General features: G+C 38.7%; 1 protein-coding gene across 6 annotated transcripts in view; it reads right to left on the bottom strand.

The window, feature by feature from the left end:
* The window catches only part of ADD3 (adducin 3), a 91529-nt gene that overhangs the window by 52642 nt on the left and 23387 nt on the right, over positions 1-15500 (bottom strand). For 3 of the 6 annotated variants that reach the window (XM_030276372.4, XM_030276377.4, XM_041717222.2), the window contains one exon: positions 5682-5727. The exons of the other annotated variants lie outside the window; for them this stretch is intronic. The gene's annotated coding sequence lies outside the window, so the exon portion shown is untranslated. The remainder of the gene's footprint in view (positions 1-5681; positions 5728-15500) is intronic. 6 annotated transcript variants of the gene reach the window in all.

Raw genomic sequence — 15500 nt, 5'->3', positions numbered from 1 at the left:
CTTTGCAGAACTGTTCTTCATTAATTTATAATTAACAGGATGTGATAAAACAATCTGTACTGCTAGCTTTTACCAGCCTCCTTGGGTCAGCTGGAAAAGGTTTTTGTGTGGTGAATGCCAGAGCTCCATTGCTTCTCTCCCATGCCCAGCAACTCCCTACAATTCCTTCTGGAGGTGCCCATCAAGCTCCTCTGCTCCCTGCTGCAATCAGAGACTTCACATGAATGCTGTCCTCTTCCTCCTTCTGCCTCTCATGAAACTCTTTATCATATGGACTGAGGAATTTGACTGGGAATGAGATACAGAAACTTATCTGCTGCCAGCAAACTGTTTCCATGAAAGGGACCTCGGAAAGGGAAAACAGCAAAGAGCAATCCAACACTCTTCAACATATTCCAGGCGTTTATGGAGAAAAGAAAGCAGAAGTCAAAAGGAAAAAAAAAAAAAAAAAAAAAAGCAGCACCAACAATTCAGTATTTTAACATAAGTGAAATAAAGCCGTCGAAAACTGTGCTGTCTCGGAGTGTTTTTTTCCTAAATCCTCAGCAGAAGTAACAGCTACAGAATTCCGTACAAACTCAGGGATTAGCAGCATGCCCCAGGAGGAATTGGGATATTTGCTTCAAGCACCCTATTCGCATTTAAAAGGTTGCAGGAATTTAGATAAGCCTTCCTTACTGCTATGGATAGCAGCAATTCTGGAAGTATCTTAGAGTGACATTTTCCTGTTTTACTTATAAATCTTCCTCATCCTCAACTTCTAAGCTACTCCAGCTTTCCATCCCAGTGAGAGAAGCAGTACAAGTGCTCAAATTTAGTTTGCATATGCCAGAGAAAGTTTAGGTTTGGCTCTTTTGAGACAAGACAATCATCATTTGGTGCTGAGGTTACAGAGAGCCAGGTTCTATTTTGTAACAACAATCTATGCTGAAAATTATTGTGCTTTTAAAATAATGACTAAAAACACAACCAACAACCCCACAGCTCTTTCATGTATGTACTAAAAGCAACACACAAAGCAAGTGCTTTTTCAAGAGAAAGGCAACAGCTATAGGAATTGAACAGGATCTCCTTTTATCTTTTTTTTTTTTTTCTCTTTGATTACTTTAATTTGCACAACATATATCCTACATTTTATTTCATTTGTTATGAGTATCTGGACAGAGCTCCAGTGCTTTGGTGAACTGGTCACAGTGAAGAGCTCAGTTCAGCACGAGCACTACCATCAGCAGGGAAAGCTGGAAAAGTGGAGGAGATACACCATTGTCACACCCACACAGGACAAGGCTGAGACAGCCAAGTAAACAGGAACTGAGTTCCAGAGAGTTTGTTCATCTCAACAGGAAAGAAAAGTCCAACCAATGCACGGACTTTAAATGCAAATCATCTTCACAATTTCTTTTTGTGGCTACCTTTCAATCCGAACAAGAAAAACAGATTGCAGATACATCATGAACAAATATTACAGTCTGCAACTACAAATATTTAGTGAGATAAAATCAAAGACTCAGACTTCTATGCATTGAAACTTCTCATACTAGGAATAAAAAAAGCTTTAAATTGATTCTCTAGAGAAAAAAAGCATCAGATTACATAATTGCACAAAATGTGCATAAGCCCAAATCCGTGTTTAATTTTGTCTTTGTTATCAGACTGCAAGACAATTTCTTTTTACTGGAAACAGGCATTTAAGGCAGAAATACACTTGTGTCACACATTCTGTTTCATCATTCATGCAGACAGGACTATCTACAGTCACTGACATTTGAAGAGCCACATCTGGGCAACTTAAACAGCATCAATTTAAAAACTGACCAAAATCAGGAAGTACACTAACAATGGGGCTCAGAGGGGACAATAAATTTACATTTAACCAGAGGACCCCAGGCTTCTAGGATAATTAAACATGGTTCCATCAGGGCTGGTAGCTGACAGAAGATGGAGAAGACAATTTTGCCATGTTTGCATGAAATACTGTACATTCAGGAGTAAACACTTATTAAACACTTTCCCTTGCTTGACCCTAGGAAACACCATGCCTAAAGGGATTTTGAGCCAATGTTCATCCCAATTCCTCCTTGATGAGCTGGAAGAGTGAGGGCTGTTTGGAGAATGGAGAGGAAATGTTGAAAGATGCACTGGGCAGGGTGGGAGGAAAGCGCTCAAGAGCATGCTTAAAATAGTCCCACAAACACATCTAGCCTCTCTCAAGGATTAGAAAGCCACGGGGCTCAAAACCATCAACACTACAGCAGCCTAGTTAAGAACATGACCTTCAGCAGAGCTGCTGCAGCCATCCTGGAAAACAGGGTGTGTGTGTGTCTGGCAGGAATGAGACACTAAAGGCTGACACTTCAGTAGGGCACAGACAAAAGGTTTAGTCAGCTCTACACTAGTACATGCAAACATACTTTGGCAACTGTCCTGCTCTGCCCTACTCTGACCTCTTCCTCAGTATTACGTGTAAGGGGATTTTAAAAGTCTAAATGAGTAATGCTAGCTGCAGCTTAGAAATATGCTTCGTATCAGAGGGAGAGACATTGAAAAAGAAATATCAACTTTACCAACTTGCTGAATCTTAGAGTTCTGTGAAATGTTTTCAAAACAGCCCCAACAAATCCTTTGAAAGTTTCAATAGCTCAAGATCCAAGCTCTCCTCACACAAACCATGTGAGACAACATGAAGAGAGTGCAGCTTTCCCAACAGCTAAGAGACAATGTTGAACTTTATTTGGCCAAGTTAAATGGGTAATACAGCTACACTATCTATATTTCAGGGAGGTTTTGGGGTTTTATTGCTGTTTTTAAAAGAAAAATCAATTCAGGTGATAGATTGGAAAACAGATTTATGTTAGTCTTGCATCTTACTGTATTTTTGTACAGTTTACTTTTAGATTGTTCCTTAGAACAGGAAATAGCAAGGCCATTGTTTTACCATGCTCTCCCATCACTATAATGAGATGCATCAGATTGGAACTATTGAATAAGCCCAAAACTCTCCAGGTTACATTCTTCTTCATCTTCAGCCTTGCCTTTCAAATAAGCTTTACTCTTATTAAAAGAACCAGGGCTGTCCTCAGCCATACCCTGTCTTTAAAGATGAAGCCTCAACCACGTTTTATGGAAAAGACCTGTCAGTCTACACCTTTGCCAAACTCCGTGGCAGGTTTGAACAATTATGCAAGACAGTAGATTTTGATTCCAGGCTCCTCTTACTCAGTCTCAAGTTCTAAAAATAATATTTTTCTTTCTGCTAGGGCACCTCCAAATAGTGATGATCCAAAGGCATTAAAGAAAAAGAAAGTTACAACTTAAAGAGCGTGACACAGATTATGAATAAAGAAACCCTTCCCATATGGAAAAGTTTTAAAAATTTGACATTTCTTTTCAATATGTGTTAATCAGAAAGACAGTAGTGAATTCTCACTGCTTCTGACAGAAAAGAATCAAGCCTCTTGGGACATATTAAACAAAGGCAACTGCAAAGAAGGGAGAACAATCCTGTAGTTTCCTTTAAAACCATATCCCGTGTTTTTTTAAATGGCTGGGAAAGTTAGCAGTTTGGAGCCAGCCACATGTTACTTATCAATGCTTCAAATGCAGGGTGAGTTAGAAAGGCCATGCCTGGATCCTTTTGCAGTTGGGAAAAATCTCTTTTGAAGTCTTTTTGAGGGACTGACGGGGGAGAAAGTGTCAGGAAAAGGATTTGACAGGTTCTGCACAGTGAGGGGCAAAAAAACATCAAGAGTAAAATCCCTTGTCTAAAGTGAGCAAAGAGATAGAAACCTCTCCTTCAGCACTGGAGACGCCAGATAAAATGTCTAAGAGTCCCTTGTATCTTTTTTCCAGCTACACATTAATTCCTTTTTATGCTTTTTGCCAGCTTCTCATCTTACCAGGAGCCTACAGGAGAAGCCAGTCCAACACTGCAGGGAATGCAGCCACACTGGGGCTCCATGTCTAGCAGTCTCCCAAGATCCCAGGAAAACATCTTATATTTTAAATACCCAAAGCATCACAGAAGACCTCAGTTTCAAGGTGGAGCCAATGATCTGAATGATCTTAAAGCAAAAGTGAAAGGACCAAGAAATTACCCAGTTTCTTGAAATAAAAGGCATTATTGATGAACATATCAGTGACAGCAACACTGTTGGTTTTGCTCTTGGACAGCAGACAGTTTTGCTCTCCTGTATTTTCAATTCTGTCCAAATAACAGAAGTGAGTAGTTTTGTATCACCTGCCATGTAAACGTAACTACCACCAGCAGGTCAAGAACTGAACACATTTTGTTTTTACCAGGACCGTAAGGAGCGTAAGTTGAGCTGCCCTCTCTTTTAAATTCTCACACTCTTCAAATTAAAAGAAAATATCCATTATTTTTTCCATCAATCATAAATACTTAATGTAACTCATCTCTAAAAGCTGTATTTATAGTAGAAATTTGAGAAATCAATTCCATATAAATTCTACTCTCATCTGTAGCAAACTGCTTTTGCATGTGTGGCACAAGCAACCTACACAGTTACAAACAACACAAACTTAGCATCAACAGGACAGAAAGGACCAGAGTTCACCACATCACTACTCACAAGTAACAAGTTGATGCACTCTTAGTGGAAGAAGGCAGCTCATTTTCTCTCAATTTGAAGTGCACAGAAGTATAAAATGAGCTTTTATTACTAAAAGCCATTGTCTTTCTATTTTGATGAAGTGATAATATTTTGACTTCTTTCTTGCTTCTGCCTCATAGTTTTCCATTTGCAAAGTACATGTAGCATCTCACAGATAATACTTCACAGCAAAGAAAGGAGAAAAACTTTCTCCAACTAAGAAAAATCTTTCAAAAGAACGCTATCCAAGCGCTAGCAACAAGATTATTTTAATATAGTCTTTTTAGTTACATAACAGACATGAAAATGCAAGTTATAATACTGTTTTATTGTAATAAAGACCTGGGGAGCTGTAGAAAAGAGTGCTAGACAAAAAATACTTCAGATAAGAGATTAGGCACTCAAATCCCTAAAATATTCCACTGTAAGTGTGTTTGCTCCTATTAAGATAAAGACCACAACACAATATATGTTATCTATACCACAGATACACCTGTAAGACATTAACAGACGTGTCTGAAAAATGTATAAAAGAATCCCCAGTTCCAGCTTGTAGAATCCAGGCTGCTGTCAGGTTCTGCCATCTTCATACCACTCCTTCTGCATCTTTAGGAACTGTACACAGAGCAGTTAACTGCTGTTGGTGAAGTCTGCTAACTGCCCTGGAGAAAGTCAAAGCTGCAATCACCACACTCACTCGTCTTTGATGATATTTACCATCAGCTGGTGCCTGTACCCCACTGTACAAAGAGGGAATATCCACCTCACTGGGGCTGGAACTTGCAGGACACATCAGTACCCTTATGTCAATGCGGTTCTATTATATGTTTACAGCAAGTGTTATGCAGCTTTGTTCATAATCTTGTACACACACCAAAACTAAGGTAAAACTTCATTCCACAGAAGTATTTTGCACAACATTAATGAGATTATTGTGATGGGGGTTTTTGTCTGTGTTTTTTAATAAAACCACTTTAAAAGTGGCAGTTCAATGATTCAGTTCCCTTTTCCCCCTTAATATTGTTACAATAGAACACAGCAAGAATTCAGGCAGTAAAATGTCTTAGATACCTTGAGTTTTTCCACAGCTCTCCTCCTCTCTAGTAATACAGTTGACCTGTAAAACAGAAAAAAGACAGGACTGACTCCTGGTAGGCTTCTCAATATTACTGGAATATACTGTATACTAAAAGCATTAACATGACATCTAGCTTCTTGAACCTCTTTTCAGAATTTTTCATTGAATTACATTGTATTTTGTTGTCACATAATGCATTTTTCATATAACAAAATCACAAAGGGAAGTCTCATTTAAGAGTGCCTAGCTGGAAATCTCAGGTTACAACTCAGAAAATCCAGACGACCTGCTGCATTTTTAAAGTAGAGCATAACAGCCACAATCCACAACTCCTCCTGCAGCCCTGAGGAAGCTGAACCCCAGAGCAGCCGCTGAGCTGGGACAGGAGCACAGCACAGGAACACAACATCTCCCTTGGAGCCCTGACTGCTGCCAGTGCCCAGAATTCCTATGGAAACAACCGCCCTGCTCTGACCCTTTCCCACCACTGAGCACGAATGGGTTTTCCCCCTGCATTCATCTTCTAACATGAAAGTAAAACGAGTAAATAAAATAGAAATTGTTTACTTCTATCATCTTTTGTCTTCACGGGCTTTGACCACAAGTTAGCTTCAGTCTAACATGACAAATTATTTCCATCACCTTCCTTTTTCTCTCAGCCACTCCACCAAGAAAAAATAGTTATTTCCTGGGGGACAGGGGCCAGACTCCTTCCTTTCATACATGCATACAAAATACACTACATTTTCTAAGATCTATAGATTAGACATTAGACGTTTTATGCATTGTGAAATTAGACATTTTATGCATTGTGAAAACACTGAGCTCAGCCTACCATGAGGCAAGGCTGGTACTTCTCACCAGCTTGTTACCCCATTCGAATTCATCAGGCTGTAACAGACTCTTTCAACAATTCTCAGCTTTTCCTTTTTATTCTTTCATGACTTCACTGTCCTATTCTCAAGCATTACTGCTTAGGTTTTCTCAGCATATCACACTACAAATACTTCACCAGTTTCAACACTTCAGGAGCCTGGTTATCCCATTTCCTATCAGCACTAAAAGCTGAATTATTCAATGTGCTCTATGAATTTCATGAATAAAGAACTGATTTCAAAAAAAAAACCAAAAAAAAAAAAAACAATGTGCACAAAAATAATGCAAGGGGAATTATACAAAATTACTGGAAGACACCATGATTACAAGATATTCGAAAGCAAAAAACTGAATTCCAAGAGAAGTAAAAATAAGATGTTATTGCATCTTGTTATTGCTCAAAATGTCTATTTTCCCTGAATTCTTTACTTATATAAAGTCAATGCCTTGCTCAGCAAGTTTGCATTTAGGAATGAACAATGCACTTATATAAAGTATAATGGGTGTAATACAGGTAAACAGCCACAAGACTGACAGGAATACAGATTTAGGGGAGATTTAGGGGGCGGAATTCTCTGTCTAGGTGCTCTTTGTGGGGCTTGGGCATATATGCTCATTTTGCTGTCCTGCCAACAGCTCCCTGGCAGAGCCCACAAAGCAATGGCAGTGAGTGGGGAAAGAAGAAGAAATTCATTGGCACCAAAACGCCACATAGAGTGTGAGTACTCCACAGCATCAGGAATTTAAACACTCTAACGTGACTGTTTATTCTTGGCATGAGTACAGTTTATTTTTCATCTACTTCACACTGTTAGAGATAAGGGAACGCTATTTTTACGCAAGCTCCTGATATGTTATTTTAAGCGTAGCCCTACAGGCAAGAAGAGACTCTCTTCCAGGCTAGCAGCTACTGTTTCCAGAGGGCATTGACAGACCACTCACAGACAGGAATATTTTTCAGTCTCTCCAATTTTCCAGCTCCAGGTCTAGCAGCACTGGTGTGCAGAGGTGCCCATACCTCTGAAGAGGTGTTTGACACCACTTCAGTTTCCCTGGAGTGGCACAGCCCTGCTCCCTCCCAGGAGGGCCAGCACAGCCCCAGGACAGCAAGGAGCTTGCTCAGCTCCGTCCCCACCTCCGGGCACTGCAGAGCTCAGAGATCCTACAGATCTCAGTAGAAGGAGGTACTGTGGGAGAAAGCCAGAAATTGTGGCACTGCAAACATAACATGCTATTGAGCATTTTTTTTTCCTGTCCTTTGTCACATGCTCTTCATTACAATCTCTTTCTTTTACTTCGCATCCCTTCTCCCTATTACCACTCAATGCACTTTCACAAGCTATTCATCCCTCCCCACTTCAAAATTCTCATAATTAAAACAACAACAAAATATGTAACAATTATCAAACTACTCTGCCATTCAGTGCTATGACTTAATTCCCTCTGCTTGATCCACCAGAATCTTCCATCCCATTCTACCCACCCCTGGAGTATGAGCAAGAAATTTTGACACAGGCACTCATCAAGAAATGTCTTTGCTGCACTTTGCATTGTTTAGGTCACATTCTCAGCTCTTGTTCATTAGTTAAATGCCTCCGTGCCCAAAATAAAATTATATAATCAATAACAAAGGATGCAGATCATATCAAGAATGGCAAAAAGAAAATTTGGGAAGGAGTAACAGTCACACATTAAAGAACGAACTCAGAGTCAGTTTTCAGATCAGGGAAAACAACAACAATATACATTCTTGGATTAATAAATTAGGAAAAGAGATAGATTTTAACTCAAGAGATGACAGCAATTAGACAGATATTGAACAAGAACAGCTTCGAAAAAAAAATTCAATACATCTAAATAACCACATATGTCAGAAGTCAAACACACTACACAAATCCTAACAGGATATTGAAAATGCAAGTACAAATTAAGTGCTAAATGTGGGCTTCAGCCTGTAGGACAAAAGAATTTGTGTGTCAGAAATACCATTTATCTTGAGAATTAAAGCCACTTGGTTATTTGACAGCTACCTCTGCCTCTCTTATAGAAGTAATGTTTTAGAGCTGCATTCAGAAACTATGAGTAATCACAGTGATGGATAGTCCAGAAACTGTTGGGATATCCCAAAGAAACATGCTCTGGAATTAAATTATAATCTTCCTCAGTTACTCATATTATAATGGCTGATCAGTGTGCACTAGGAAAATACACTTCTGGTTCGAATCCAAGCCTTGAGTATAAAAGCAAAGCTCTAGTAAATATTTAAGAGAATTTTGAGTTCCAAACTGAAGAGCTGGCAACTAAGGTTTTTGTTTGTGGGTTTTTTTTTTTTTTTTTTAACAAACAAAACCATCAAAAGATTGTGCAACTCTAAGAGCCCTTAAGGAAACAATTGGGAATTTTTCATAACATGGTATTTCCTTATACTGCTGACCACAGGAATGCAAACAGTTCCACCAAACAGAGATTTCTTCATTGGAAACAACTGACAATATAGCCATGTTTCCATCTTTTCCATTCTCAGCACTCAGCATACAAAACAGATGATATAATAGAATACAGAACTGTCATAACAGGGCGACAAGACATATTTACTATAAATCAGCACCTGAGAAACTTAACAAAAACATATTTCTTAGGTGTTACAGAGAGAATTTCTGTCTAATTATTTAGCACCTCTGATTAACAAAACTGCCATCTTCTACTTATTTGTCGAATTTCCCCTAAGTGCTGTTAGCATCCCTGTCAACCTGAAACAGACCTCTATCCCCAACCATAACTCAGTATATCAGCACCAAGACACATTCCCTGACAGTAGGGCAGGTGAGGCACAGAATCATGGGCTGGTAATCAACTGAGTTAGTTAAAGGAAAAGCAGTGCTATTCTTTGTACCTTAGAAGACATCCCATGTAAATATCTAATATATAGATTTCCTCACCACCTTCTTAATTCAGGATTATTTGAGCAATGCCAACTGATACCATGAATCCTTCCAAAGGAAGCTGGAAATGTTTGTGTATCTGTACAGCAATGGTTCTCAGAACTGACATTTTACTAGACTGCACAAGGAGACCAAGTATCAGAGACACCTCAAGGGAAAGGCAAGACAGGATTTACAAAGGGACTTAATTTTCCTGACAGATAATTAACAAGTCACTATCACAGAGAAAGTAATTTACACTCTGTGCTGACAGGATAAAAGAACATAGGCAACTGAAAAAACAGTATTGTCAGAATTCAGGAAGGCACTCAGAATGGGAAAGGTGCTACATCAGCACCCTGACCAATATATGTCATTGCAAATTTGCAACTCAGTTAAGGCAAGATTTTAACCAGAGCTACAACTGCACTTAATTCTCTCAATTCAAGCTGAAGGAAAGCAAGAGGAACAAGTCATAAAAGGAGAACAAAACTGGAATGTGCTACAAAGAGACCAAATTGTTTTAAAAAGGAAAAACCAAAACAAGCAAAGCCGATGAAAGACAAAGCTTTATGGAGTTAGTTTGCCAAACAAGTCAAGAATTTTGGATGGTAGAAAAGACAGACAAATGTCTTAACTTCAGATAGAGACATAAAAAGACTTTGCTAGTGTGGAAGTGTTTACAATCCATGGCAGAGAGATTATTACTCTTGTAGTCAAGGAAACCACTCTGACAGGATTTCAAATTTTGGAATTCCCCATTCAAGAGGGAACACAGGAAAATACTCCATGATCTTCTAAAAGGAGAATGAATATGGCTCTAGTGTCCCAAACAGAGCCACAAGGCTTTGACAACAAACTGGTTCCAATGTCTCCGCCGAGGAAGAGGCTACCATCATAAACGAAACATGTCAATACTGCACTTTCATAGTCTGAGATCATCAATGATAAAATAGCCATTACATCCCATAACATTTTCACATACAAAACTATTTACCAGAAGTTACCAAACCAGTAGCTAAAATTTTCAAGCTAGGCTTTATTTAAATTGCTGCATCTCTTGATCTTTTCTTTCAAAGAGATGCCCACTGAACTCTCAAAAGCTGACCTTTCATCAGAGCACACTGCTGGTCTTGGAGAATTCAACTTTTCTGAAGTTACAAACATGTGAAACTTCCCCTCCTGTTTAGATGATTCTGAAGCTCTAAACATAAATTATACAAAGAAACAGCTTGGTTTAATTATAATAGTACAGCAAAACTTATTTTTCCAGTTTTTATCTTAACTAGATAATAAAACCCTCCAGCTGATACATCAAAGTGTGCTGAGATTTAGAACAGAAATCAAAAACTATCTTTTACTTTTATTGCTGTCAACATCCTAAGGAAAAAATATGCACCAAAAACTTTTCAATTTAATCTCCCTGGTGTTGCTAGAGAACTACCCAAACTCTGCAGACTGTAAAGTAAGGCAGTAGTAACAGCACACCACGATCACCATAATTAGAACATAGTGATACCTAGTGATGCAAGAAATTATTTGCTGGTTTTCATTAAAATACATGCTTCATTTTTAATTTTTCCTACAGTCACTGCACCAAGATGCATATTCAGAATAGCAAGAAACTACTAGGCAAAATTTATGCAGCATCCACACTCAAGTTGAATTAGCAGTACAATCACTAGAAGCTTTGGTGCTGATAAGGAAGCAGAGACTGCTATTAGAAAAATCTTACAAATCAAAGCTATTGAAGAGTAACAGAAAACCTTTAATTATGATTTCTGACTGAAATAAATACATATGAAAATGAAGGGGTTAATTCACACTTACCTTATTGGTTATTGTTTATAGTAATACTGGCTGTTTCATTTTACCTTTTTCTTCTGATAAACCCCACTTACAAAGGCCCAGTGCTCAACAGTTTGGTGTTGGAAAGAATAGAGCTGCTGTCTGGTATCTATCTTAATGACTGTTTCTCAGCAAGAATAATATTAGTTTCAGGAGGGGTATTTTAAATCCTGCATTACTAAATTTTCACATAAATACAAACAACGGGAAATGACACTGTCAGAAATCATCTGAATGGCCTTATCGGACTGCTCGGTACAGTTTTGCAACAGCCCTTCTAAGTGGCCTCAGAGAAGTGGTCTATACTGCATTATATATTTCTGCTCCCCATGCTCCCTTCAAATGAGGTGAGGTTCCTGCTGAGACTGGCATGAGAGAAGGTGTGTGTTAATATACTGTAATATACTGCATCTCTTCCCGTTATGGGTATGTCAAACCAAGTGCTAACTGCAGCTCCACAAAGCCAGTCAAGAGGAGGCAGACAGTGCTCCTTTAACCTTCCTTATGAAAAATAAAAAAACATAGGTTAAAGCTAAACCAAATCCATTTAAGTAAAATAATTTTCAAGCTATGTTTGGGCAATTGTGAAGAAAAGATCACCTAGCATTTCTCAGATGCTATTTAATGCCCTGAACCTGTTTTTTCCCCCTCTTTGCTTCTTTTTTTGTCTTACTCCACATATATTCTTGTATTCAGACTTCCCAGATTTTAAATCAGTCCTGAAAGAAAAAATATCTTACATTCCTTTTTAAGAAGTAAAGGAAATGCGAAGGCCTGACATGACTCCTTTCTCACCTTTTGTTAACGCGAGTTTCCTGCTTGCTTCTCCCAGAGACAAAAATCTCACATTTTCTACCAATCTCTCAGTGTCAACTTCAACCCATTAGCTTTTACTGCAGTCTCATTACTATCCTCTGACCCCACCTACTAATGTATAATGGTCATTTTCAAAGCTGCTCTCGGTTTCTCACCAGAAACCATCAGCTCCAATCACTCTTTCCTTGCTGTTTGCAGGATCCCACTCCTAGCAATGAACACTCCTTCCAAAACATCAAGACTTGACTCATGGTTGTAAGAATTCCTACCTTCCACCCCTTGCAAGTCCATTCTGTCATCCTACCTCTGCATTCTGTTCTCTGCACCACCAGCCCATTCCTCCTCTTCCACTGCCATGTGAACTCCTGGCATGAGAACTGCCCAGACACATTGTGCTGGCCAACCACCTCAAATGCACAACTGGAAGCAACTTCTTGGTGCTGTACACACACCACCCACTCCTCCGCTGCCCAAGAGACCCTACACAGCCTCAAAGCTTCAAGAAAGGAATGAGCACTTCATGGAGCAAGGCTACTGCTCCCTTGGGTTCCATTTCCCGCACAAGGAAACAAGACCAACTTCTCAACTCACTCAGGTATTTGCATTTGCACTAGATTAGCAAGGAAAAAATACACTTAAATATTCACTGCTATAACACTGGTGTAACAGTAGTGGTCTGCCTAAGGATACAAAGCAAGGCAAGATTCATATGGACTCTTTCCATATGTTTTATCCTATAAAGCAAAAGCAAGACCTAGCAATTACTCTGTTTAATTTCTCAGCAATTCTTTTTGCAAGCTGCCATTTTCACATCAGCCATAAAAATGTCCATACAGGACATTTTTACTAAGAAGGGATTCTTGTTAAATTGATGCTTCAACCACCTGAGCAGACACTGATTCCTTTCCATTCTCACTTTTTACTTTAATGCTAATTTGGTTTTATTTTGCAAGCCATCAAATCCACAGCACCTCTTAACCTGCACTCACATACAGTTTTGTCTTTCAGTTCTGAAGCTGAAGTGTTACTGTCATTCTACTGCAGCAACATTATTTCTGAGTATTCCCAGCAAGGTGACTGGCATTCTGCAGCTCTTTCTGAGACCGACAAAACTCCCCTCATACTGTGCCTGCAAACAGGAAGAGAATGGTGGAAATGAAAGTGAAGACCTGCAGCTGAAGTTTGAGGAGGCTGGAGAGGATTTCCCCCACTCTCCCAATGTGATTAGCAGGGCAATTAGCCCAGTTGCATCAAGGCAGGACAAAAGCACCACAAGGAATCTTTGCCTGACAACAGATGATCAGAAGATGATTCACAACATAAATTTCAAATGTATGATGTTCTTTTCTTCCAGCATTAACTTATGGATAAAGCCATAGCCAGATCCATGACACCAAATTATTACTGCAAAGCTAATAATGTTCATAAAGATCTTGAAACACTTTTCCTCATCACTGAAATACCAAGCCCCTTATTTATTAGAACAAGCTGTATTTGGAAGTTGAGGTTATGATTTGTTTACAAACTGACCAACTCTACTGGTGAAAGAAAAATAGGTTTTCATCAGTATTTGTCCTACTTTATAATGACATTATGAACCAGAAACATTGCCTCTTTATAGTCTTTTATTTAATCATGCTCATGAAACAGTCAATTCAGCCCTCAAACCTGAGAAAGGATCAAAATCAACTATAGTTTTATTTTTTAAAACTCTGTATCTCACTTGCTCACTTTTGACTTCTGCAAAGCTTAATTCAGCCAACCTCCACCCTAACCCCTGGGAGCATCTTGTACTTTCCAGCCATCTGGACTGTATTTACATTACTAAGAAGAAAGTCAAACTTGCTCATGAACAAAAAAATCGCCTTACTATCTTTCTGTCTTATCTCCGTAGTTATCTTTTAAGTTCTTATTTTTTCAAAAAATTACTGCTCTCTCTGGGGACCCCACTCAATCTCCCTCATGAGCTCCACTGATGTCATACAACTTCTTTGCTTATAATTTCCTAGTGCTGCCTTATTTTTTTTTTTTTTTTTTAATAGAAATTACTATTTTCCCCCTCGGTTTTCACCCCATCTTCACAAAAGCCCTTACAAACAGCATGAAAGTTCATGAATGATGGATTAGGGTAGAAGTAATTGTACCAAAGTGTTTATTTAGACAGTAAAAGTGACAGCTTTGCAAATAAAATGAACTATTGCCAAACTAAGATCAGAGACAAATATTAAAAGGAACATAGACAAACATTTACTTTTGAACTTGTATCCATTTTAATGGCATTCCCCCCCCTGGCAATGACTTCTGCATCTTGGCTCCTCCAGGACAGAGGACCATGCCATTTTTTCTAAATTGCATTTTCATCAAACTATCTGTGCTGCAACCCCTCTCCCAACACTGCTGATCCAGTGTGCTGAGGAAACTTGCTGAAAAAGCACAAACTGCAAGACACAAGAAACTACTTCAAACTGGTTTTACTTTCAACCACATGTCCTCAAACCCCACCTATTTTTTATTTTATCTGAGCTGCAGTATAAGTCTGCCTTTTAGTATTTTCTAACCCTATTTTTCAAGGCACACTATCTCTTTCAATCAAAGGTAGTCTATAACTATAGCTTATCATTAAAAGCTATTTTGCAGATTTACTCTGCTCCACTTGACATGCACCAGAAATCTGCATCAAGTTTAAATGAAAGCCAGATTGGTGTCTTAGTTACATGGAAAATTAATGAAAGCAATGAGTGATGCTTGACATTTAGCTTTTTAACTAGGAATTGAAGAGCCCCAATGCTTCTGAAGATGCCTGACCCAAACATCTGACTAATTTCAAATATTAATTCCGTTTAATGAGCTAATTTAATACCTGTATAAGGGAAAAATGCCAATGTAACGTTAATTAGAAAACACTTAAGAGGAAGAAAAATACCTTTCTTGAGGGGTGTTTGCTTTAAAAGAACTACCTAGAGTTGTTTATTTTCAAGCTGAACCTCTGAATTTAATTCAACAAAGTGACCCTTCAGAGGCATAATGACTTTTAATGATCAAGTCAAGTATCTTCTTGTCTAGTCAGCAGCTCTGCTGGAATACCAAGGACTAGAAGTTCAACTACAGATGTACAGCAGGCTGCATACCACAGCCACATAAGAGCAGGAAATACACAGCAGAGAGGTAACAATGAATTAAAAATGTAATGAATATGCCCACATGAAAAAATAACTACTGAAATAACTCACCCAAACACTACCGCATCCTGCTTGCTTTCTTTTAAAGATGCCAGTTTCTAGAATGATTCAACCTTGTCCCTTCCCAGTGTTTTCGTTCTTATCTCCAAAACTCAAAAGACCAGCAGAGCGA

This window comes from Taeniopygia guttata, chromosome 6 (genome assembly GCF_048771995.1).
Source record: "Taeniopygia guttata chromosome 6, bTaeGut7.mat, whole genome shotgun sequence".
NCBI lineage: Eukaryota > Metazoa > Chordata > Aves > Passeriformes > Estrildidae > Taeniopygia > Taeniopygia guttata.
This window is presented reverse-complemented; position numbering and strand designations above follow the sequence as displayed.